The 27,461-nt window shown below is 37.8% G+C and overlaps 1 pseudogene; it reads left to right on the forward strand.

Moving 5' to 3' along the window:
- Positions 1–15,086: 15,086 nt before the first annotated feature.
- LOC119520557 lies at positions 15,087–24,148 on the forward strand (annotated as a pseudogene).
- The last annotated feature ends 3,313 nt before the right edge of the window (positions 24,149–27,461 follow it).

Consider the following 27,461-nt stretch of genomic DNA (forward strand, 5'->3'; position numbering starts at 1 on the left):
CAAAAAATACATTTAAGTTATATAATTTGAGTGAATCAAAGACTTATAAAATTACAATTTTGGTTTTCACAACATAGAAAAAATACAAAAATGACTATATATATGGTTGTATAATATTTTTACCCAAATTTCAAAGGAATGGTATGTACTGAATTTGGTGTTTTATCTAAGACTCAGAATTGAAAATAATTTGCAAGATTGGCCACATCAATGCCAACCTTTTATTTTTTTTTTTTTTTTTTTTTTTAAATCATCATTTTATTGAGATATATTCACATACCACGCAGTCATACAAAACAAACTGTACTTTCGATTGTTTACAGTACCATTACATAGTTGTACATTCATCACCTAAATCAATCCCTGACACCTTCATTAGCACACACACAAAAATAACAAGAATAATAATTAGAGTGAAAAAGAGCAATTGAAGTAAAAAAGAACACTGGGTACCTTTGTCTGTCTGTTTCCCTCCCCTACTTTTCTACACATCCATCCATAAACTAGACAAAGTGGTGTTTGGTCCTTATGGCTTTCCCAATCCCATTGTCACCCCTCATAAGCTACATTTTTATACAACTGTCTTCGAGATTCATGGGTTCTGGGTTGTAGTTTGATAGTTTCAGGTATCCACCACCAGCTACCCCAATTCTTTAGAACCTAAAAAGGGTTGTCTAAAGTGTGCATAAGAGTGCCCACCAGAGTGACCTCTCGGCTCCTTTTGGAATCTCTCTGCCACTGAAGCTTATTTCATTTCCTTTCACATCCCCCTTTTGGTCAAGAAGATGTTCTCCGTCCCACGGTGCCAGGTCTACATTCCTCCCTGGGAGTCATATTCCACGTTGCCAGGGAGATTCACTTCCCTGGGTGTCTGATCCCACGTAGGGGGGAGGGCAGTGATTTCACCTTTCAAGTTGGCTTAGCCAGAGAGAGAGGGCCACATCTGAGCAACAAAGAGGCATTCAGGAGGAGACTCTTAGGCACAAATACAGGGAGGCCTAGCCTCTCCTTTGCAGCAACCGTCTTCCCAATGCTTCCTTCAGTTTTGCCAATATTTGTCTCATATATATTGGGGCACCTTGATTGGGTGCATAAACATTTATGATTGTTATTTCTTCTTGTTGAATTTTCCCTTTTATTAGTATGCAGTGACCTTCTTTGTCTCTCATAACATCCTTGCATTTATTTTTTTTATTTTTTTAATCTTAATCTTATTGAGATATATTCACATACCACGCAGTCATACAAAACAAATTGTACATTTGACTGTTCACAGTACTATTACATAGTTGTACATTCATCACGTAAATCAATCCCTGACACCTTCATTAGCACACACACAAAAATAACAAGAATAATAATTAAAGTGAAAAAGAACAATTGAAGTAAAAAAGAACACTGGGTACCTTTGTCTGTTTGTTTGTTTGTTTCCTTCCCCTCTTTTTCTACTCATCCATCCATAAACTAGACAAAGTGGAGTGTGGTCCTTATGGCTTTCCCAATCCCATTGTCACCCCTCATAAGCTACATTTTTATACAATTGTCTTCGAGATTCATGGGTTCTGGGTTGTAGTTTCATTGTTTCAGGTATCCACCACCAGCTACCCCAATTCTTTTTTTTTTTTTAATCTTCATTTTATTGAGATATATTCATATACCATGCAGTCATACAAAACAAATCGTACTTTCGATTGTTCACAGTACCATTACATAGTTGTACATTCATCACCCAAATCAATCCCTGACACCTTCATTAGCACACACACAAGAATAACAAGAATAATAATTAGAGTGAAAAAGAGCAATTCAAGTAAAAAAGAACACTGGGTACCTTTGTCTGTTTGTTTCCTTCCCCTATTTTTCTACTCATCCATCCATAAACTAGACAAAGTGGAGTGTGGTCCTTATGGCTTTCCCAATCCCCTTGTCACCCCTCATAAGCTACATTTTTATACAACTGTCTTAGAGATTCATGGGTTCTGGGTTGTAGTTTGATAGTTTCAGGTATCCACCACCAGCTACCCCAATTCTTTAGAACCTAAAAAGGGTTTTCTAAAGTGTGCGTAAGAGTGCCCACCAGAGTGACCTCTCGGCTCCTTTTGGATTCTCTCTGCCACTGAAGCTTATTTCATTTCCTTTCACATCCCCCTTTTGGTCAAGAAGATGTTCTCCGTCTCACGATGCCAGGTCTACATTCCTCCCCGGAGTCATATTCCACGTTGCCAGGGAGATTCACTCCCCTGGGTGTCTGATCCCACGTAGAGGGGAGGGCAGTGATTTCACCTTTCAAGTTGGCTTAGCTAGAGAGAGAGGGCCACATCTGAGCAACAAAGAGGCATTCAGGAGGAGGCTCTTAGGCACACTTATAGGGAGTCCTACCCTCTCCTTTGCAGCAACCATCTTCCCAAGGGTAAAACCTATGGTAGAGGGCTCAACCCATCAAACCACCAGTCCCCTGTGTCTGTGGTCATGTTAGCAACCATCGAGGTGGGGTAGGTCAATACCCATGCATTCTCCACAGGCTCCTCAAGGGGGCTCTACATATTCTTTTCCTTGTATTTTTTAAACCTTTTTTTTCCTTTAAATCAACTGTATGAAAAAAAAATTTAAAAAAAAACATACAATAAAAGAACATTTCAAAGAGACCATAACAAGGGAGTAAGAAAAAGACAACTAACCTAAGATAACTGCTTTACTTCCAAAATGTTCCTACTTTACCCCAAGAAAGTTACCTAATATAACAACATTTCCGTGAACTTGTTCCTACTATATCCATCAGAAATTAACAGACCATATTCATTCCTGGACATCCCCAGAACGTTAAATAGATTATCTGTTCTTCTTGGATTATTGTTCCCCCTTCCTTAATTGCTCTCTATTGCTAGTTCCCCTACATTCTACATTATAAACCATTTGTTTTACATTTTTCAAAGTTCACATTAGTGGTAGCATATAATATTACTCTTTTTGTGCCTGGCTTATTTCGCTCAGCATTATGTCTTCAAGATTCATCCATGTTGTTACATGTTTCACGAGATTGTTCCTTCTTACTGCCGTGTAGTATTCCATTGTGTGTATATACCACATTTTGTTTATCCACTCATCTGTTGAAGGACATTTGGGTTGTTGTTTCCATCTCTTGGCAATTGTGAATAATGCTGCTATGAACATTGGCATGCAGATATCTGTTCAGGTCACTGCTTTCCGATCTTCCGGTTATATACCGAGAAGTGCAATCGCTGTATCGAATGGTAAATCTATATCTAGTTTTCTAAGGAACTGCCAGACTGACTTCCAGAGTGGTTGAACCATTATACAGTCCCACCAACAATGAATAAGTGTTCCAATTTCTCTGCAACCACTTCAGCATTTGTAGTTTCCTGTTTGTTTAATGGCAGTCGTTCTAATCAGTGTTAGATGGTATCTCATTGTGGTCTTAATTTGCATCTCTCTAATAGCTAGTGAAGCTGAATAGTTTTTCATGTGTTTCTTGGCCATTTGTATTTCCTCTTCAGAGAACTGTCTTTTCATATCTTTTGCCCATTTTATAATTGGGTGTCTGTACTATTGTCATTGAGTTGTAGGATTTCTTTATATATGCAAGATATCAGTCTTTTGTCAGTTACATGGTTTCCAAAAATTTTTTCCCATTGAATTGGCTGCCTCTTCACCTTTTTGAGAAATTCCTTTGAGATGCAGAAACTTCTAAGCTTGAGGAGTTCCCATTTATCTATTTTTTCTTTTGTTGCTTGTGCTTTGGGTGCAATGTCTAGGAAGTGGCTGCCTAATACAAGGTCTTGAAGATGTTTTCCTACATTATCTTCTAGGAGTTTTATGGTACTTTCTTTTATATTGGGATCTTTCATCCATTTTGAGTTAATTTTTTTTGTAGTGTGTGAGGTAGGGGTCCTCTTTCATTCTTTTGGATATGGATATGCAACTCTCCCAGCCCCATTTGTTGAAAAGACCATTATGACTCAGTTCAGTGACTTTGAGGGCCTTATCAAAGATCAGTCAGCCACAGATCTGGGGGTCTATCTCCAAATTCTCAATTCAATTCCATTGATCTATATGTCTATCTTTGTGCCAGTACCATGCTGTTTTGACAACTGTGGCTTTATAATAAGCTTCAAAGTCAGGGAGTGTAAGTCCTTCCACTTCGTTTTTCCTTTTTAGAGTGTCTTTAGCAATTCGAGGCATCTACCCTTTCCAAATAAATTTCATAACTAGCTTTTCCAAGTCTGCAAAGTAGGTTGTTGGAATTTTGATTGAGATTGCATTGAATCTGTAGATGAGTTTGGGTAGAATTGACATCTTAATGACATTTAGCCTTTCTATCCATGAACATGAAATATTTTTCCATCTTTTAAGGTCCCCTTCTATTTCTTTTAGTAGAGTTATGAAGTTTTCTTTGTATAGGTCTTTTACATCTTTGGTTAAGTTGATTCCTAGGTGCTTGATTTTTTTAGTTGCTATTGAAAATGGTGTCTTTTTCTTGAGTGTCTCTTCAGTTTGTTCATTTCTAGCATATAGAAACATTACTGACTTATGTGCATTAATCTTGAATCCCGCTACTTTGCTAAATTTGTTTATTAGCTCTAGTAGCTGTATCATCGATTTCTCATAGTTTTCCAGATGTAAGATCATATCATCTGCAAACAATGACAGTTTTACTTCTTCTTTTCCAATTTGGATGCCTTTTATTTCTTTGTCTTGCTGGATTGCCCTGGCTAGCACTTCCAGCACAATGTTGAATAACAGTGGTGACAGCGGACATCCTTGTCTTGTTCCTGATCTTAGAGGGAAGTCTTTTAGTCTCTCACCATTCAGTACTATGCTGGCTGTGGCTTTTTCATATATGCTCTTTATCATATAGAGAAAGTTTCCTTCAATTCCTACTTTTTGAAGTGTTTTTATCAAAAACTGATGTTGGATTTTGTCAAATGCTTTTTCAGCGTCTATTGAGATGATCATTTGATTTTTCCCTTTTGAATTGTTAATGTGTTGTAATACATTGATTGATTTTCTTATGTTGAACCATCCTTGCATGCCTGGAATGAACCCCGCTTGGTCATGGTGTATGATTTTTTTAATGTGTATTTGGATTCGATTTGCAAGTATTTTGTTGAGGATTTTTGCGTCTATATTCATTAGGGAGATTGGCCTATAATTTTCCTTTTTTGTAGCATCTTTGCCTGGTTTTGGTATTAGATTGATGTTAGCTTCATAAAATGAGTTAGGTAGTGTTCCATTTTCTTCAATGTTTTGAAAGAGTTTGAGTAAGATTGGTTTCAGTTCTTTCTGGAAGTTTTGGTAGAATTCTCCTGTGAAGCCATCTGGCCCTGGGCATTTATTTGTGGGAAGATTTTTGATGACTGATTGGATCTCTTTGCTTGTGATGGGTTGGTTGAGGTCTTCTATTTCTTCAATGGTCAGTCTAGGTTGTTCATATGTTTCCAGGAAATTGTCCATTTCCTCTACATTATCCAGTTTGTTGCCATACAGTTGTTCATAGTATCCTCTTATAATTTTTTTAATTTCTTCAGGATCTGCAGTTATGCCACCTTTTTCATTCATTATTTTGTTTATATGGGTCTTCTCTCTTTTTGATTTTATCAGTCTAGCTAGGGGCATGTCAGTCTTGTTGTTCTTCTCAAAGAACCAACTTTTGGTGATATTTATCCTCTCTATTGTTTTTTTTTTTTGTTTTCTATGTCATTTATTTCTGCTTTAATCCTTGTTATTTCTTTTCTTCTACTTGGTTTAGGATTGGTTTGCTGTTCATTTTCTAGCTTCTTCAGTTGATCCATTAGTTCTTTGATTTTGGCTTTTTCTTCCTTTTTAATATATGTGCTTAGTGCTATAAATTTCCCCCTCAGTGCTGCTTTTGCTACATCCTATAGGTTTTGGTATGTTGTGTTCTCATTTTCATTCATCTCTATATATTTAACAATTTCTCTTGCTATTTCTTCTTTAACCCACTGATTGTTTAGGAGTGTGTTGTTTAACCTCCAGGTATTTGTGAATTTTCTAAGTCTCTGATGGTTATTGACTTCTAATTGTTTTCCATTGTGGTTGGAGAATGTGCTTTGAATAATTTCAATCTTTTTAAATTTATTGAGGCTTGTTTTATGTCCCAGCATATGATCTATTCTGGAGAAAGTTCCGTGAGCACTAGAAGAGTATGTGTATCCTGGTGATTTGGGATGTAATGTTCTGTATATGTCTGTTAAATCTAATTCATTTATCAGATTGTTATGTTTTCAATTTCCTTATTGATCTTCTGTCTGGTTGATCTCTCTATAGGAGAGAGTGATGTGTTGAAATCTCTCACGATTATTGTGGAAACATCAATTGCTTCCTTTAGTTTTGCCAGTGTTTCTCTCATGTATTTTGTGGCACCTTGATTGGGTGCATAGACATTTATGATTGTTATTTCTTCTTGTTGAATTGCCCCTTTTATTAGTATGCAGTGGCCTTCTTTGTCTCTCAAAACATCCCTGCATTTAAAGTCTATTTTATCTGAGGTTAATATTGTTACCCCTGCTTTTTTTTTGGCTGCAGCTTGCATGAAATATTTTTTCCATCCTTTCACTTTCAATTTCTTTGTGTCCCTGTGTCTAAGATGAGTCTCTTGTATGCAACATATTGATGGTTCATTTTTTTTGATCCATTCTGCACATTTATATCTTTTAATTGGGGAGTTTAATCCATTTACATTCAACCTTATAACCATGAAGGCATTTCTTGAATCAGCCATCTTCCTTTGGTTTATGTTTGTCATATATAATTTTCCCCTCTCTATATTAATATCCTTTATTGTACCTGTACTGAATCTCTTTAGTACTGAACCTTTCTCCAAGTCTCTCTGTCCTTTCTTTGTTTCTCTGTCTGTAGGGCTCCCTTTAGTATCTCCAGTAGGGCAGGTCTCTTGTTAGCAAATTGTCTCAGCATTTGTTTGTCTGTGAAAAATTTAAGCTCTCCCTCAAATTTGAAGGAGAGTTTTGCTGGATAAAGTATCCTTGGTTGGAAATTTTTCTCACTCAGAATTTTAAATATATCTTGCCACTGCCTTCTCGCCTCCATGGTGGCTGCTGAGTAGTCACTACTTAGTCTTATGCTGTTTCCTTTATATGTGGTGAAATGCTTTTCTCTTGCTGCTTTCAGAACTTGCTCCTTCTCTTCTGTGTTTGACAGTGTGATCAGAATATGTCTTGGAGTGGGTTTATTTGGATTTATTCTATTTGGAGTTCACTGAGCATTTATGATTTGTGCATTTATGTTGTTTAGAAGGTTTGGGAAGTTTTCCCCCAAAATTTCTTAGAATACTCTTCCTAGACCTTTACTCTTTTCTTCCTCTTCTGGAACACCAATGAGTCTTATATTCAGACGTTTTATATTATCTATCATATCCTTGAGGTCCGTTTCGATTTTTTCAATTTTTTTCCCCATTCTTCCTTTTATGCTTTCATTTTCCATTCTGTCATCTTCCAGGTCACTGATTTGTTGTTCAACTTCCTCTAGTCTTGTACTATGAGTGTCAAGAATCTTTTTAATTTGGTCAACAGTTTCTTTAATTTCCATAAGATCATCTGTTTTTTTATTTAGTCTTGCAATGTCTTCTTTATCCTCTTCTAGGGTCTTCTTGATTTCCTTTGTATCCTGTACTATGGTCTCATTGTTCATCTTTAGTTCTTTGAGTAGCTGCTCTAGGTGCTGTGTCTCTTCTGATCTTTTGTTTTGGGTGCTTGGGCTTGGGTTATCCATATCATCTGGTTTTTTCATATGCTTTATAATTTTCTGTTGTTTTTGGTCTCTTGGCATTTGCTTAACTTGTTAGGGTTCTTTTAGGATTTGTAGACCATTTGAAGTCCTTATCTCTAATTTATCAGATCTACAGCTTCGTGGAGTACACTTTCTCTAACTAACCAGCAGGTGGTATCCACGAGCCACCTGTTCTCCACAAGCGAGTTCTCCCCTGCTTTGCCTTTGTGGTGAGTGGGGGAGTGAGTCTTGTGGGGTCCAGTTGGTGTACCAAGCTTGCATGTGTAGCTGGTGTTGCCCGCCGTGTATATGGGGCATGTTTCTGGGCGGTCAGGGAGGGGGGGTGGCTCTAACAATCAAATCTCCCTGGCAATCCTGAAGTTTTAAAGCTGCTGTAATAGTCTAATCCTTCAGTTCAGTCCTGCCACAGTTTGTCTCTGCCACTGACCCACAAGTCCTTGGTATTGGCATATGGCTCCTGAGAGTTGCGAGTGGGTCCCTCTTCCAGGTCGTGCACCCCCTGTTCCTCTGTTGAGGGATGACTGTGCTATGTCACAGGTGAGTGCTGTCCCCCCAGGGCAGTTCTGGGCTCCTGGACTGTGTAGGGAGGCTCCCAGTCTGCTGAAATGATGGCTGAATGGGGCTTTGTTAATTCACACTGCTCCACCTTCCCAACTCTGGGACAATCAACTGAGGTTGCAGGGAAGGCTAATGTCCATGCCCACTTTTGTGGAGTGTGCCTGTTACTTGAAGCACTTCCATCCCACTGGGTTGTCTGGGGCAGCTCTGGGCTATGGGGCTGGTGATGGGCAGGAGTGTTTCCTGTCCACCAGGATGATGAGTGTGAACTAACATTCCCCTTTTCTTGGGAAGTTACGGTGTTTAGTGAATTTTCTCAGCCACTGGATTATTGCCTTTTGTCTCAGAGCTCTCTTAGTTCTGCTCTTGTCTTGACCTACCCAAATTGCAAGTCTTTGAAGCTTTCTGTATTGAGCTTCTTAGAGTAATTGTTTTAGAAAAAGAAAAAATGATTTAAAAAAAAAGGGCCCTCCTCACAGGTCTAATGGGTTATTGAAATGCTAAGAGACAAAGCAATTAGGGCCATTAAGGAAAGGTCCACAGGGCAGAGAGATCAGCTTTTCTTCAGGATTTGCATATGAGCCTCAGGGCCTGAGCTCTGCCCTTCCCCTTTCTATGTTCACCAGAACTCCAAAAATCCTCCGCTTTTATTTTGGAGTTTTTCATGCTGCTTTTTTCTATGCCTGTCTCCTCTCTGCTGGACTGGCTGCTCTCAGATTCTCTGGTGTCTGGTCTCAGTCTATCTATGGTTGGAGTTTGGATCAGTAGAATGAGTTTCCGATAAGGGCTGCCACTGCAGTTCTCCCTTCTCCTTCCCAGAGCTGACAGCCCCTCCTCCCATGGGACTGAGCCTGTAAGGGTGGGGCGCGGGTCCCCTGGCCGCAAAAACTCACAGATTTTGCCAATCTCAGCAGTTCCAGATTTTCATGAGTGTTGTATGAAGTATGCCCAAAGTCAGATTGCTCTGTGGTGTCCAGTCCACGCAGTTCCTGGCTTTCTACCTACTTTCCTGGAGGAGTAACTAAAACATACAGCTCACCAGTCTGCCATCTTGCCTCCATCCTTGCATTTAAATTCTATTTTACCTGATATTAATGTTGCTAGTTCTGCTTTATTTTGGCTGTAAATTACATGATATATTTTTCTCCATCCTTTCAGTTTCAATTTTTTTGGGTCCCTGTGTCCACAATGATTCTCTTGTATGCAACATATTGATGGTTAATATTTTTTAATACATTCTGCCAATCTATATCTTTTAATTGCGGAATTTAATCCATTTACATTCAGTGTTATTAGTGAAGGCATTTCTGCTTTCAGTCATCCTATCTTTTGGTTCATGTTTGTCAGATAAATTTTCCCCTCTCTCTCTTAATGTCCTTTAATGTGCCCTTACTGAATCACTTTAGTTCTGAACCTTTCTCCATATATCTCTCTCCTTTCTTTGTTTCTGTTTTGGTAAGTTTCCCTTTAGTATCTCAAGTAGGGCAGGTCTCTTGTCAGCAAATTCTTTCAGCATTTGTCTGTGAAAAATTAAATCTCTCCCTCAAATTTGATGGAGAGCTTTGCTGGATAAAGAATTCTTGGTTGGCAATTTTTCTCACTCAGAATTTTAAATATGTCATGACAGTGCCTTCTTGCCTCCATGCTGGCCACTAAACAGTCACTGCTTATTCTTCTGCTGTTTCCCATATAAGTAGTAAATTGCATCTCTCTTTCTGTTTTCAGAACTTCCTCCTTCTCTTCAGCATTTGACAATCTGATCAGAATATGGCTTGGAGTGGGTTTATTTGGATTTATTTTGTTTGGAGTTCATTGGGCCTCTATGATTTTTGTATTTATGTTGTTAAAAGGTTTGGGGAGTTTTCCCCAAAAATTCTTTGAATACTCTTCCTAGACTTTTTCCCTTCTCTTCCCCTTCTGGAACACCAATGTTTCTTATATTTGTGTGCCTTACGTTGTCAATCATATCCATGAGATTCATTTTGATTTCTTCAATTTTTCCCCATTCTATCTTGTTCTTTCACTTTCTGTTCTGTCCTCTTCAAGCTTGCTGATTTGCTGGTCAGCTTCCTCTAATCTAGTACTGCAAGTATCCAGAATCCTTTTAATTTGATCAGAAAAGTTTCCTTTATTTCCATAAGATCATCTATTTTTTATTTACTCTAGAAAATTCTTCTTTATACTCTTCTAACATCTTCTTCATATCCTTTATATCATGTGCCAGGATCTCACTGTTTGTCATTAGTTCTTTGATTAATTGCTGCAAGTACTGTGTCTCCTCTGACCTTTTGATTTGATTGTTTGGGTTTGGGTTATCTACCTCTTCTGGTTTGTTCATATGTTTTAAAATTTTCTGTTGTTTTTGGCCTCTTGTCATTTGCTTATCTTGATAGGGTTCTTCTATGATATGTAGGTTTATTTTCACAATTAACTCTAATTTGTCAGTGCTACAGACTGACTGAGCACACTTTCTCTGACTAACCAGCAGGTAGCATCTGCAAATCACCTATTTCCCTCAAGTCAGTTCTTCTCAACCTTGTCTTTGTGGTGAGTGGGACTCTCATTCTTGTTGAGGTCCAGTTGGTGCACCAAATTTCCATGTGTATTTGTTCCTGCCCTCCCTGAATGCAGGGGTGTGTTTGATTGGTTAGGAAGGGAGTGTGGCTTTAATAATCAAATCTCCCAGGTGTTTCTGGACACTTAAAGTTGTTGCAGGAGTCCTAACCTTCAGTTCAGTCTCCCCACAGTCTGTCTCTGCCATGGACCTGCAAGCCTCTGGTACTGGTGTATAGGTCCCTGGGGCTTCCAGGCTGGGTCTCCACTGAGGGAAGACTTGCTACATCACAGGTGATCACAGACCCCAATGGAAGCTCTGGGCTGTGATGCCATGCAGGGGTGTTCCCAGCCTGATGAATAGATGGCTGTATGTGGCAAGATAATTTCCTCCCTTTCACAAACCTCTGTCTTCCCAGCTCTGGGACAATTAGCTGTGGGTGTGTGGAAGGCTATCATCCATGCCAGATACTGAGGCATGTGCACAGGTGTGGGAAGCACACAGCACTGGGCTGTGCAGTGTAGCTCTGGGCCATGGTACCATGCATGGGCATTCCCAGCCCACTGAAAAGATGGCTGTAGGGGGTGTGGTAATTTCACCTTTTCACAGACTTCCACCTTCCTAGCTTGGGGACAATTAGCTTCAGGTGTACAAAAGGTTATCACCCATGCCAGATACTGAGGCATGTTGTGGGTTGTGGGACATACTTCATGCCATGCTTATCTGTGTAGCTCTCACTGCCAGGTCCACAGCTGCTTTTGGGTTTTTTAACTAATCCATCTCCAATTGCCAACCCTCAGTTCCTCCCAACCATGTCATGGCTTCCAGTTCTCCAGCAGGCTGACTCACTCATGTCAGAAGGCAGATTCTCAATTTCACAAAGTGCACAGTCCCTGTGGGTTTAGCAGAACTTGTACAGCCAGTGCATCACTGGAACTGGTATTCTGGAGCACTTTCTGTCTTTTATCTAGTGTTTTTCATGGAGACATTTTTAGTCCTGTCTCTCCTAATCTGCTATCTTCCTTTCTTTTATTGCTCTATCTTTGAAAGAAGATATTTTGGTGTCTGAGGAAGGAGCACAAAACAGAGAAAAATTCTTCATTCAGGCAATAAGTGATTGAGCAGATTCAGATGCAAGAAGTATGACAGAGAATATGAATCTTGAGGGACTTTGGGGAAGGGGAGTAGGAGACTTTGATTGTCTTCAATTTTAATTCCAGTAGAACAAAGGTTTATCCAAGTAACATTTTGTGAATTTTCATGTAAATATGTGATTAACCCATTGACTACTTTTATTTTTTTTCTTACTTTTTAAAAAATTAACATTTTTGTGGCAAAATATATATAGTTCAAATTCTCCCATTCTTACCACATTCAGTTGCCTCTGTTTGTGCTTCCATATGACCAGGAAAGAAATGTCAGACATGTTTGTAGTATTTCAGGCATGGCTGTGGAGAAGCAGGGACTGATACTTCTGTGAGATGCAAATCTGAAGTGAGAGACTATGTGGATGCAATAGCAACAGAAGACAGCCTAAATTGCTGATGTAGAATGGGTGTAAAAGAAGGGAAAATTTAATACCACAATGTTAGTGGGCAAAGGGTTATGGAAGAATAGCACAGAGTGGGTATGTAAGGAGGATTTGTTAAATGACACAGGGCAATTATGCATGGAGTGGTAGTTGAATGTCACAGAGTGGATTGTATTAAGTTAAGGAGAGAAGGGATTAGCATAGGTTTTTTGTGCAGGGGATGTAAATAGAACAACATACACAGATGCTATACATGGAAGTAGCATGGAGAACACTAGTTGTGCAAGGAATTTGAAGTGAAAAGTGGCATGTATGGAGTGAGAGTTGAATAGTCCAGAGTTGGTATGCAAATCAGGGAGGTGGGTGGCATAGCCTAATTGTGCAGTGTTTGTAAGGTGCACAGTACAGAGATGGAGCAGTGATTTTAATTTGGTGGTTAGTAAATAAAGTGAAAGGATTTAAGTTCAGTGTCACACAATAGGCATGAGGGGATCAGGCTTGGGAATTAGGATCCTGTCTGTGATAGCATGGACTGCATGGCTATTAAATGAGCAAAACCTTTATATTATACTTCTGCTTCCTTTCTATAATTCTTCACTTCATGTCCATCTTATTCCTTTTATACTCTTTCCATAGAGTAATCATCTTGCAGAAAAGAGTTGCTGATGGTTTGGAGTGATAGGCATTTGATGAGCTGCAGCAATTGAAAAATATTTGTATGTTCAACATTCATTAATTAAGCCAACAGACACATATGAATGGTTCTCTGAGTACCAAGAACTCAGCTTGTTATTGAGAACTCAGGGAGTTGGGAGTCACCTAAGTAGGTGAGAGCAATATCAAGTATGAAATGAGAGGTAAGAATTGAGAGAAGAAATTAGAGAGAGTTTAGGGAGACTGTCTTAGGAAAGTTGAGAATCTTGCAGAGTATGTCACCTCTGGACAAAGGGGAGATTTGAAGAATGATCAGAATTTAGAGTAAGAGTTGAAAAGTGCTGAAAAATGAGGTTGCAGGATCAGGCTAAGCTGGGTTATAAAGAACCCTCCATGACAGGCCATGGATTTTGGCATCCTCAGAAGCCAAAAAGAAGCAATTGAGGATATCAAAGAGAGAAGTGTTATGCTCAGATTCACATTTTAGTAATAACAGTTAGGCAGCTGTGTGGGGATTCAAAGTGAGGTTGGAAATGAGGAAGAAATCACTGCAATAGATATCTTAGAAAATGAAATTTTTCTTCACTTTTCTGAGGCAAGTGATGACATTGTCACCATAGCACACTCCAGAGAATAACCTGGTGCCAAGTTTTTTCCACACACCCCTTCTCTTACTCAATAAAACAAGACAGAATGCAATCCACATTTATAGTGAGTGAATTTTTTAGAGCATCTTACTTTAAAGAGTCATACTGATAGCTTGCTCAGAAAATCATACAACCTATCAGAAACTGCCAGACATGGCTGCAAATTTCCTGTTCCCAAATGGTTCAGAACAAAGATATTCATCCATGCTTAAACAATATTGAGTAGATATGGTGGGTTTTCTTTTCTTTGCTCCAGACACACTATTAGCTTTGCTCTTTCAGACTTAAGAAGTTTCTTAATAATGAAAGTCAATGATGGAAGCAACACTGCTACTGCCTCCACTGCAGCCAGAGCTGGAGGATGGAGAAGCTGGAGAGAAAATTGTGGCTGAGGCTGCAGAGGTGGCAGTGACTTCAGGGTCTCCCTGGTGTGAGAGAAGCCTGTGAGGCAGAACCAGAGATAGAACCCATTCCTGCAACAAGGCAGTCACTGACCACTCCAGGTGATGGGCACTGAAGCTTCTGTGAAAGAAGGCAAGGCTGATAGGCAGCAGTATACTCCTCAGGCAGATGAGACACTGCTCCCACCACCTCCAACGCTGCCAGGGAGCTCACCAGCAGCTGGAGTCAGCAGGGTCAGAGCTGGAGGCTAAGAATCTCCCCACTTGGGTTGTGGAGCCTGCCATAGCCATGCTTCAGGAAAGGCCTGACCCTCCACCTTCTGCACACTGCCACAGAAGCTCCTGGCACCCAAGAAGCATGAGTAGACATCACTGCCCCAGCTTACAGCAGCAACAATGTGCTACCAGCATCTGGGGACTCTGCAGTGTCACAACTATCCCCAGCTCAGAGGTGTGGGTCATGCTGGACCAAATAATAAAGGATAGGCTCATAGTTTTCTTCTGCTTCAGGGAGATTCTCTTCTCCAGGGTCCCCATGGATCTGTCCAAAAGTTATGAAATGCAGAGTCTCCCATTCATGGCTCGCCATTCTGTTTCCTCCAACAGCACACACTGTGATGCTATCTCGCCTGCTGAGAAATGGCTTATTAGTGTTTTTGTTGTTGTTCTTGGTTTTTGTTTCTATTTTTAAGGAATTTTGTGTCAGGACTTTCACACTTTGTTTTCATAGTTAGAAAGCAGAATAAAACAAGACCAGTGCACTTTCTACTCCTGCATTTAATAGTGAGAAACTCTTAGTAGTGTGTATGATATTGAATGAAACAGAAGAGAAAGCCAAGTTATTGTGTGAGAATCTGGATTTCAAATCTGCAAAAGGAAAGTTCAAAAAGGTTTGACCCCATGGGATCCCTGTGACAGTATTTCCCAAAATGGGATATAAGGATAAGCCTGAAGCCATGCAGCTTCAAAGTAAAACATTCTAAGAAGGGATAGAAGTTAAGTGTGAAGTGAATGATGCTCTTCCTGATGACCCATCTTGTGTCCCAACTCCAAAATCACATTGATCTGAAAGACTGTGGATTCAAAACCACCACCTCTCTTATCCTCTCCCTTTCTTTATTGGGGCACATATTGTGCCAGTTTGAATTATGTCCCCTAAATGCTATTATCTTTGATGTAATCTTGTGTGGGCAGACCTATCAGTGTTAATTAGATTGCAATTCCCTGAGTGTTTACATGGAGATTTGTCCCACCCAGCTGTGGGTGATGACTCTGATTGGAAAATTTTCATGGAGGTGTTGGCCTGCCCACTCAGGGTGGGTCTAAATTAAATTACTGGAGCTATATAAATGAGCTACCAAACAGAAGGAACACAGTGAAGCTGTGAGTGACATTTTGAAGAGGAGCTACAGCCAAGAGGGACACTGAAGAATGCACTGGAACTGAGAGAGGAGCTTCAGCTTGCAGAGGCATTTTGGAGATGGCCTTTGAAAGCAGACTTTTGCTCTACAGAAGCTAAGAGAGGACAAATGCCCCAAGAGCAACTAAGAGTGACAGTTTTGAGGAGCTGAAGCCTAGAGAGGAATATCCTGGGAGAAAGTCATTTTGAAACCAGAACTTGGAGCAGATGCTGGCCACATGCCTTCCCAGCTAACAGAGGTTTTCTCGACACCATTGGCCATCCTCCAGTGAAGGTACTCAATTGTTCATGACTTACCTTGGACAATTTACAGCCTTAAGACTGTAATTCTGTAACCAAATAAACCTCCTTTTATAAAAGCCAATCTCTGGTGTTTTGCATTCTGGCAGCATTAGCAAACTAGAACAGATTTATAAGCAATATATACCTCAGCTGTCTCCTTGGAACATTAAGTAACCCAAATGAAAAAAATGTACAGGGAAGAACATACTTCTATAATGAATGTTATTTAACCATGACCCAGGTATGTTCTGTGGGACAAACGTAAAAACAGTGTTGTTGCTGAAAAAAAAAGGAAATTAGGAAAGGTATTAGTGCAAGTGTCTCTTCTAAATATGGAGATAAAAACCAGGGATAATGAGGTGGGGAATTCCAGGGAGATGATAGAATAAGATAGGTAGAACTCATTCCTCTGCCATAAAACAACTAGAGAACAGGCAGAGAATTACCCAAGTATCAGTTCTTGGCTTCAGGTTGACCAGAGAAAAAATGCTGCATTACATAAGGAAGACCTGCATGAAAAGTGGAGAAACCATATCTGAGAAAGTTGGATGAGTGTACTCAATCATAAAAATCCTGATCCCTACACTGGCTACAGGCCAGTTCAGGCAGATGAAAAGCAGCACATACCTACTTTGCTGCTGGCTGCAGGAGTTAACCTCCTGAGTCCCACAATGCCTAGAGTTCAAATGGGGGAAGCCAGGAGCCTGTAAACTCATTTTATCTACAAATAAATACCTTTCTGTGGTGCCCAGTTGCCACCCACCATCCCTGGGACAGGCCACTGTGGGTGCCTGGAAATGGGGAAGACTGGAAAGCCTTCACATCAGCAGGAGAGTGGGAAGAAAAGCAGTGTTGATCTGACAGTTGGCCATTGAGAGAGACTCTCTGGATCCCACAGCCTTGATTGTTTTCCACAGGGGCCCAGGGCACTCTCTGCATAGACAAGTGGAGAGGCAAAGGCAAGGGAGCTGCATTGCAATGCCAGGTGCTCTTCCCCCACCCTCAAGTTGCACTCTGGCCTGGGTTATTCAGGAAGTGAAAAGTAGCATGTTTCTGGTCCAGCAGCTAGTTGGAATGGCAGGAGGAAGAATAAGTGAACTAGAGGACAAACAACTGATTTCAAACACGTTAAAGAACAGATGGTGGAGAAAGTGGTAAAACTTGAATTGGATCTAAGTCCTGCAGCCCAGTCTTTACACCAAGGACTCTGGGAATCACAAGACCCATTGTGCCCACAAGCTGACTCTCTGATAAGGTGCACAGTGCCTTCCTCCACTCATGGGGCCAGTGACTCCAGCATTCACTGGGGCCTGTGGCCTTGACTGGATTGGGACCCAGTCAGGACCCTGCCCAGCAGGTCACTGAAGTGAGGGGGAGGTAGGATGGTGGAGAATAAATGGCCTAAGAATGTCACCTGTTGGGAAGAATGGGAAAGTGCAGTCTGACAAACTGCTTTACAGTGCAGCCTCCAACTGCCTTTGGAGAAAGGCTGCATCACATGTGTGAGACTACAGCCTTTGTTTGGCTGGGAGTTACTGACAAACCAAATGTCAAGGGAGAACTTCAATGCAAACACAAGCAACAACAAAGTCTTAAATGAATGAGGAAAACTGACTTTCAAAATAATCTTATCAAGATAATCAAATGCCAAGAAATCAGCCAAAAATTACATGGCATATGAAGATGCAAGAAGGTATGAAAAACCAAATGATCAAGTTAAAAAGCCACAGGGGACACAGAATTTGGGACAGCTAATCAAGTGTGTCCAAACAAGTGCTTCAATAACTTCAATGAGATGATTAAAGAGATAAGGTATGTCAAGAGGACACTAGAAAAACATAAATAATAATTTAAAAGAATAAATAGAGAAATAACATAACTTATGGAAATGAAAATTATTGTAGATGAAATTTAAAATATACTGGAGACAAACAACAGATTTGAAGAGGAAGATGGAAGAGTAAGTGAACTAGACTACACAGCAAATGAATTTGAACACAAAAAGAATAGATAGTGAAAAAGATGGAAAAACTTGAATTGGATCTGAGGGAAATGATGTACAACATGAAGTGCACACATATAATGTAATTATCACTGGTATCCCAGAAGGAGAAATGAAGAGTAAAGGGCTAGGAAGATTATTTGAAGAAAAAAATTAGGAAAAATTCCACACCTGTATAAAAGACATAAATATGCAAACCAAAAAAGCTCAATGAACTCCATATAGAATAAATTCAAATAGCCCCACTCCAAGAAACATACTAATCTGACTGTCAAATACCAAAGAAAAGGAGGTAATCCTGGAAGCAGCAAAGGAAAAGTGATACACCACATACAAGGGAAACCATATAAACCTAAGAGCTGACTATTCATTGGGAACCATGGAGGGGAGAAGGCAGTGGTATGATGTGTTTAAGATTCTGAAAGAGGAAAACTGCCAGTGAATAATTTTTTATCCAGTAAAGCTGTCCTTCCAAAGTGAGAGAGAGTCAAAAATCTTCACAGATAAACAACTGATTACAGAATTTATTAAGAGATCTGCCCTGAAAGAAATAAAAAGGAGTGATGTTAGCAGATAAGAAAAGGAGAGAGAGTATTAGAGGGGTGTATAGAAATGATGGCTATCAGAAAGAGTAACTAAAAAGATAAAAGGAGAAAAAGTACTAGATTTGGTAAACAAAAGCCAAGGGATAAAATGTTTGAAGCAGGGACAGCTTTTACAGTAAAAATGTAGAATGTTAATGGATTAAACTCTTCAACCAAAAGACATAGATTAGCAGAATGGATAAAACAATATGATCTGTCTATATGCCATTTACAAGAGACTTATTTTAGGCTCAAAGATACAAAGAGATTGAAAGTTAATGATGGAATAATATTTTCCATTCATTTAATAACCAAAAAACTGGTGTCTACTAATAGCAGATAAAATAGATTTAAATGCAAAAAATTTTAAGAGACAAGGAAGGACACTATATATTCATAAAAGTGGTAATTCACCAAGAAGAAATAACATTCATAAATGTTTATGCACCCAATCAAGTTACTCCAAAGTGCATGAGGCAAATACTGGCACAATTGAAGGAACCAATAGAACTTTCCTATGACTAGGAAGGTGAGACTTCAACATACCACTCTCTTCAATATATAGAATTACTAGAATGAAGATCAATAAGGAAATATAGAGCCTAAATTTTATGATAAATTAATTATACTTAACAAATATATATAGATTGCTGCATCCTAAAAGAGTAGGATATATATTCTTCTCAAATGCTCATTGAACATTCTCCAAGATAGATCATAAGCTACTGAATAGAATAGCAGTTATTAATTTAAAATGATTGATTGTATTCAAAGCATTTTCTCTAATCATAATGGAATTAAACTGGAAATCAATAACTTCAGAAGAACTGGAACTTTCACAAATACATGGAGTTTAAATAACAATCTCTTAAACAATCCTAATGGGTCAAAGAATAATTTGCCAGAGAAATCAGTAAGTATCTAGAGAAGAATGAGAATATAACATATCAAAACTTAAGGGATGCAGGGAAGGCAGTACTGAGAGAGAAATTTATAGCTTGAAATGCCTACATTAAGAAAAAGAGATAGCTAAAACCAAAGAACTAATGGAACAGCTGGAGAAAATAGGGAAAGAGCTACAAACTTACCATAAATCAGGTAGAAGAAAAGAAATGAAGATTAAAGTGGAAATAAAGTGAAGAAAAAAAATAGAAACAATAGAACCAAAAGTTGGTACTTTGAGAATGTCAAAAGTATCAAGATAGCCTTAGCTAGATTGACAAAGACAAAAAGAAGAAGACGCAAATAAATAAAATCAGAAATGAGAGGGGGATCATTACAATGGACCTAGAAGATATAAAATTTCATAAGCAGATATGATGAATAACTTTATGCCAACAAACTTGACAACTTAGATGAAATGGAACATACCTTAAAAATACACAAGCAACCAATGTTGACTTGAGAAGAATTAGAAGACCTCAGCAAATCAATCATATGTAAAAAGATTCAATAAGTTATAAAAAATCTCCCAACAAAGAAAAGCCCATGTCCACAGGTCTTCACAGGGGAATTTTACCAAAAATTCTAAGAAGATTTAACACCATTCCCACTCAAATTCTTCCAAAAATTTGAAGAAAAAGAACGCTACCTAACTCATTCTATGAAGGTAAAATCTCTCTAATACCAAAACATGATAAAGACACTACAAAATAGGAAAACTACAGGTAAATCTCCTTAATGATTATATATATGCAAAAATTCTCAATAAAATACTTGCAAATAAAATCCAATAGCACATTAGAAGTATAATACACCATGATCAAGTGGGGTTTATTCTAAGCATGCAAGGGTGATTCAAATCAAGAAAATCAATTAATCTAATTCAACACATTAACAAATCAAAAGCAAGAATCATGTGATCATCACAATTAATGCAGCAAAGTCATTCAACTAAATTCAGCATTCTTTCTTGATGAAAACACTTCAAAAACAAGGAATCAATGAAATCTTCCTCAATATGATAAAGGACATATATGAAATTCCACAGTCAATGACATTCTCAATGGTGGGAGACTGAAAGCCTTCCCACCAAGATCAGGAATGGGACAAGGATGCCCACTCTCACCACTGTTATTCAGCACTGTTATAAGATCAAGCTAGAGCAAATAGAAAATAAGAAGAAATAAATGGCAAACAAATCAGAAAGGAAGAATTAAATCTCTCATTATTTGCAGATGACAGGAAACTACATTTGGAAAATCCCAAGACTTCTATTGCTAAGCTACTCAAGCTAGTAAATTCAGCAAAGTGTTGGGATAGAAGATCAACATGCAAAAATCATTAGTGATTCTATGCACTAGTAATGAGCTAATCCAGGAGGCAATTAAGAAAAACACATTCACAACAGCAACTAAAAGAATCAAGTATTTAGGAATAAACTTAACCAAGAATGTAAAGGACCTGTACACAGAAAACTATGAAATATTTATAAAAGAACTCAATAAGATGTAAATAGTTAGAAAGACATTCTGTGTTTGTGAATAGGAAGGATAAATATAATTAACATGTCAATTATACCTAATTGATCTACAGATTCAAAGAAGTACCAATCAAAATTCCAACAACATACTCTGTAGAATTGGAAAAGTAATTATCAAATTTATTCGGAAGGGAAAGCAATCTCTAATGGCCAAAGACATCTTGAAAAAGAACAAGTTGGAGGACTTAACTTCCATTTAAAGCTTATAATAAAGACACAACATTCAAAATAGCATAATACTGGCACAAAGATAGACATATTGATCAATGGAATAGAATTGAGAGTTCTGAAACAGAGCTTCAGATCTATCATCAATCTATTTTTGACAGTACCCCCAAATCCACTGATCTGGTACAAAATAGTCTTCTCAATAAATGGGGCTGATAGAACTGGATATTCATAGACAAAGTAAAGAAAGAGGAACCCTATCTCACACACTATAAAACAATTAAAACAATATGGATCAAAGGCCTAAATATAAGAGCCAGTACCATAAAACTCCTAGAAAAAAATGTAGGGAAACATCTTCAAGACCTAGTGCTAGGAGGTAGCTTCTTAGAACTTACACCCACAGCACAAGCAACAGAAGAAAACAATTGATAAATGCAAACTCCTCAAATTGAACACTTCTGGGCTTCAAAGATTTTATCAAAATGGTGTAAAGGCAGCCAACACAATGGGAGAGAATATTTTGTAACTGTATATCCAATAAGTGTTTTATATCCAGTAGATATGCAAAATCCTACAAATCAACAATAAAAGAACAAACTATCCAATTACAAAATGGGCAAAAGATATGAATATACCTTTTTCCAAAGAGGAAACACAAATGGCTACAAAAAAACATAAAAAGATGTTAATCTTCCTTAGCTATTATGAAAATATAAATCAAAACAATGAGATATCATCTCACAGCTATAAGAATGGCTGCTGTTAAACAAACAGGAAACTATAAGTTTTGGAGATAATGTGGAAAAATATGAACTTTTATTAACTGATGGTGTATATAAAAAATGGTACAGCCATTGTGGAAGATATTTTGGCAGTTTCTCAGAAAAAGTAGTGAGTTGCCCTATGACCTGGCAATTCTGCTACTTGGTGTATATCCAGAAGATCTGAACACAGGGACATAAGCACACATTTGTGCACTTGTGTTCATAGTGGCCTTATTCACAATTTCTAAAAGTTGGAAACAATTCAAGTGTTCATCTATAGTCTAGTGGATAATCAAAGTATGGTGTATACATATGATGGAATATTATGCAGCAGTAAGAAGGAAAGACATCCTGAGTCCTGTGACAACATCAATGAATCTTGAGGACATAATGCAGAGTGAAATGTCAGACACATAAGGACATATTGTATGATTTCACTAATATGAACTCATTTAGATATATAAACTCAGGGTCTTAAAATGTAGAATGTAAGGTGCTTAGAGATAGAAAGTAGAGAAGGGGGCTGGGTTGTCTGATATTTACAGAATTTTAATGAGGTTGAAATTAAATGTTTCAAAATGGATGGAGGTAATGGTAGTTTATTATTGGGATTATTAATAATAGTGGTATATAGTGGGTGAATTTGGTTGAAAGGAGTTGTTTAGAGTGATGTATGTCGTTGATTAACAAAGACTACAAATACAAAGAAGTTATTTCATGAACTAGTACAAATGTACAATGCATGTACAAATAGTTAACAATAAAGTGGTTTATGGAGGAAAATTACCTATATTGGTCTACAGACTATGGTTAACAATAATACCTTAATATTCTTTCATCAATGCTGGCAGGTGTGTCATGCAGATGTAAGTGGTCAATAATACATGGGGATAAGGGATATAGGGTGTTTGGGGGTTTTCTTTTTCTATGTCTGTCTGATATTTTCATTTTTGGAGCAATGAAAATGGTCTAAAATTGAGATGAGGATTGCACAGCTATGTGATGACTATGTCAGATATTGATTGTATACTTTGGATGGAATATATTGTATCTAAATCTATCTCAATAAAACTAGCAGTAGAAAACAGAGAAATGAGAGTGTAACTCCTGTGAACAAAATCTTAAAGCTGATCATAAAATAGATGGGAAAATCCAAAATGAGATCCAGAAAAGAAATTCTGTGGATAGGTTTCAAATTTGCTCATAGCAGAGGCAGAGTGGTTAAACTACCTGCTCAAGCAAACACATCAAAATCTCAGTTAAGAAAGAAAATAGTGCTCCAAATAAGAATGTGGATCATGCAGAAGCTCAGTAAGTGCTGAAAATTGCAAAAGAAAAGTCACAAAAAAAGCAAAGTGACAACTCTACTTCCAAAAATGTACATTCAAAATTCATTTTACATGTCAATATCAAAATCCTAGCTCATGTTCTCTTCTGTCCTGTGTTTGTTTAAAACCAAAAGGATACAGGAATGAAGAAAATAAGTCTTCTCCAAAGAAAGGACTGAGAAAATGTGGAATGGCAAGATCGCATCCAAAGTCCACTCTCAGTGCCACTCTACCCAACTCAGCAGGTGAGGCCCCTTCAGAAAATCCGAGTCCCTCCAAAGGCCCTGATGATGCCAGCAGTGGCATTCAAGACAATGATGAAGTGCATGTGCATGATGAGCAGGATGAACCACAGACATTTGGAAAAAAGGGCAGCAAACACAATATCTCTTTATATGACCCTAAATCAAAAGAAATCTGATTCTTCCTGTACATCATTCTGTGGCATTGATAACACAGATGATTTGAAGTGTATTTCTTCTAAAAGCTTAGATTTTGCTCCAGGCAGTATGCATGCACATTCTACCTCCTCTATTTCCTCCTCTTCAAAGGAAGAAAAAAAAACTCAGTAATTCCTTGAAAATGAAACTCTTTCCAAATTTGCCTCTAAATGCATCATAAGTTATGGGAGGACCATATGTGTAAGGGACATTGTTTGGGCCAAGATTCATGGCTTCCCTTGGTGGCAGACCGTATTCTAACCATTACTGTGACCCAGAAAGTTAATGGCCTTTTAGTCTGACAGGAGGCCTGTACTTTCTTGCTCTTTCCCAACTCCCTCACTTTTAAAAAAAGTTACAGTCATGCTTTAATAAGAAGAGAAAGGGCCTCTATGCAAGGCTATCACAGAGGCAGCTAAGGCTGTCAAGCAGCTGATCCCTTAAGGGTGGTTTTGTTGACAGAGGTTGAAACATTTGCAGGGACAGTATATTAGGGGATATTGGAAGGTGCCACAGATTTTCCAGTCTGTTAGGAATAACTTCTACAAGGTGGCTGGACAAATTGGAAAGAGCAATTGCACTCAGTTGTTTGCTTTTTTCTCTCTTAATTTATAGCTGTTTTTTGACTGAGAAGCTTGTTGGACATGAAATTAAATTTTACATTATGGAAGTGAGATATTGGCAGTAGTTTTCAATTGTGAAGTCAAACCATCCCAATGCATGGGAGCTCTAGCCTCAATTGAAAGTGAATTTTTGCAGGAACTGTTAGCCATTTTGTATCTAGTACTATGTGTGAACATATGTGTGCATATACATGCACTCACAACATATATACATACATGTAGTATGAAATATAGCTTGCCACTATGTGTCAAAAGTTGCAACCTTGAGATTTTACAGTAAGTATTGTTGAATAGGGAGAATAGTGTGGTTATTTAATGACTATTTGTCCTGCTTTTAAATTTATGAACACAGCCTTTCTGTGTACATAATGGCAGAAGAGTTTGATACTTAGGCGTTTGACAAACAGATGCTTGCTACTCAGTTTCAGACAAGGAAAATTACCAATTATTTGAGGTTAAGGAAGAATAGGTTAAATCATCACTTTCTATCTTTCAATGACAATTTAACAAAAACATTCCAGCTACTGGTTTAGGAGAATTAATAGGTTTGTTTTTTGGATATGTGAATTGCTGATTTCTAAATTTGACCAGATTTCTCCTGACTGGCTGTTCTAAATTCTCAGTCTGGCACTTGCAAGTCTGGCCCATTAATAACAATTACCCCAATCAACAACTAGATATTTATCTGCACTTTTTCTAATACTGCTTAGGTAATACATTTCCAAGCATAAGATTTCAATGGAAAAGTGCCAATGTTATCATATCATATGAAGGGAATATACTTTCAATATGATTTTTCATAATTGACGTTAACCTTGATAATCTGTCTTGAGATTGTGTTTGTAAGGTTTCTTAACTACAAAGTTACTCTTTTTTCCTCCATTTCCATACTTCAATCTTTGGAAGAAGGTCCCTATGTTCAACCTGTATTTAAGGAGTTGAAATTATATTCCACATCCTAAAGAGCAGAGTATCTACAGAAGTTTCTTGGGATTCTTCTGCATATTAATTTGTTCATATTTGTATGAACTTATGGATATTTACTTTTTAACTTTGGGTTATAATCTAGAGATTATTTATTTATTTATTTATTTTACATTTTTATTGTGAAAAATAATATATATACTGAAAAGTGATAATGTACAAAGTATGATTCAGCAAGTAATTGTTGAATCAAAGAATGTTATGGGTTACAATTCCACAATTTCAGTTATTTCCTTATTGTGAAATATAACATATATACAAAAGGGTGATAACTTTCAAAGTATGATTTAACAAGTAGTTAGATAGGTAATTTCAAAGAATGTTATGGGCTACAGGTCCACAGTTTCAGTTGTTTCCTTATTGTCAAATATAATATATATAGAGGAAGGTGATCACTTTGAAAGTACAGTTAAAGAGTAGTTATAGAACAAATATCAAAGAATATGATGGGCAGCAGTTTCATCTTTTCAGTTATTTCCTTCTAGCTATTCTAATACCCTAGCAACTAAAAAATAATAAACTTAAAAAAAGATTTATATAGTCAGTTTTCAAAATCCTTTGTTAAATCCTCTATTGTCTAATGTTATATCTTCCTCTTATTTAATAAGTCTCTCTATCTTCAAGGATGTCTAGGCAGTGACCATGCTAAATTGTTCAAATTGAAAAATGGTGTCAATATTATGGGAAAGGGGGATGCATGTGGTTGATGTTCTTGAAGAGGCTGTTTTCTCTTAGTTTTGCACTTATATGGCATAGGAACATATTGGAGGATTTACATTTTGGAAAAATAAAATCAGTGATAAATTTATAGAGTCTCATATAGGGACAAGGGTATTCTTTAGGTTTGGGAGACTACTGTTGATTTAGTTTTGTGCTAATGTGGCCATTTGGGATATATACCTGAAGCTTGAAAAAGAGTAACCTCCAGGATAGCCTATTGACTCTATTTGAAATCTCTTAGCCACTGAAATCTTTTTTTGTGAATTTTATTTTCCCCATCTGGTTAAGAAGACATTCTCAATCCCTCAATTTCACAGCTAGGTTCATTCCTGGGATAGGTGTTCCCCAGTGCCAGGGAAACTCACTCACCTGTCCCACATAGTGGGGAGGGTGATGAATTTATTTACAGTTTGACTTATAGAGAGAAAGGCCACATCTAAGCAACAAGAGGTTCTCTGGAAGTGTCTCCCAGGTACAATTATAGGTAGGATTAGAATCCCCTTTACAGCCACATATTTCTCAAGAACAAGCCTCATTGGAGGGCTTGACTTATTAATTAGGGGGTTCTGAATTTCACATAGTATATAGTCTGTCTGAGACAAAAAAGTCAATGTCTTACATTACCTTCCCTTTGTTGCATAATCATCATCACCCTCAATTGAAATAAAATCAAGACCCAGAACATGAAAAATTTCTTATCAGCTCCTAATTATTTACTCCTAGTACTATTGTGGTACTATTAAGGTATTCCTATTAGATATAGACCCTAGTATGTAATAGGTAGTTTTCCCTATATACCGCTCTGTTGTTAAATCTTTGTAACAGTGCCATACCTTAGAAATATATAAGGCAAGCAATTATTTATAATTGTAGTGCTAGCCTGTGGGATACATGCTTTTAAACAACCTCTTTCATTCATGTTCATCTTCAATGTGGCACTGATACTTAAATTCCCAACCAAACTATTATCACCACTCTCCATTCCCCTATCTTTAAGTTCATGGTCATTAACATGTCTGTACATATTAGGATTGTCATTCCCCCTTCACTAGCTTCTCTGTATCTCTAGGTCACCTATATTTTATATAAGACATTGATTTTTCATTGTTCAAGGAGTTCAGATTTGTGGTAACATACAATGTCTCTCCCTTTGTGTTTGACTTACTTCACTCAGCATTGTGTCTTCATGGTTCCTCCATGTTGTCATATGTTTCGGGACCTTGTTCCTTCTAACTGCTGCATAGCATTTCATCATATATATGCATATATATATATATATATATATATATATATATATATATATATATGTATATTACTTTTTTATCCATTTGTCTGTTGAAGGACACTTGGATTATTTCCTTCTTTAGCAAATTTTAACAATGCCACTATGGGCATTGGTGTGCAAATGTTCATTTCACTGCTTTCAGATCTAGTGGGTATACACAGAGAAGTGGAATTGCTGGATCATAGGTTAATGCCATAGCTTGTTTTCTGAGGAACTGTCAAACTGTTCCTTGGTGGCTGTACAGTT

This window comes from Choloepus didactylus, chromosome 25 (assembly GCF_015220235.1).
Source record: "Choloepus didactylus isolate mChoDid1 chromosome 25, mChoDid1.pri, whole genome shotgun sequence".
NCBI classification, from domain to species: domain Eukaryota; kingdom Metazoa; phylum Chordata; class Mammalia; order Pilosa; family Megalonychidae; genus Choloepus; species Choloepus didactylus.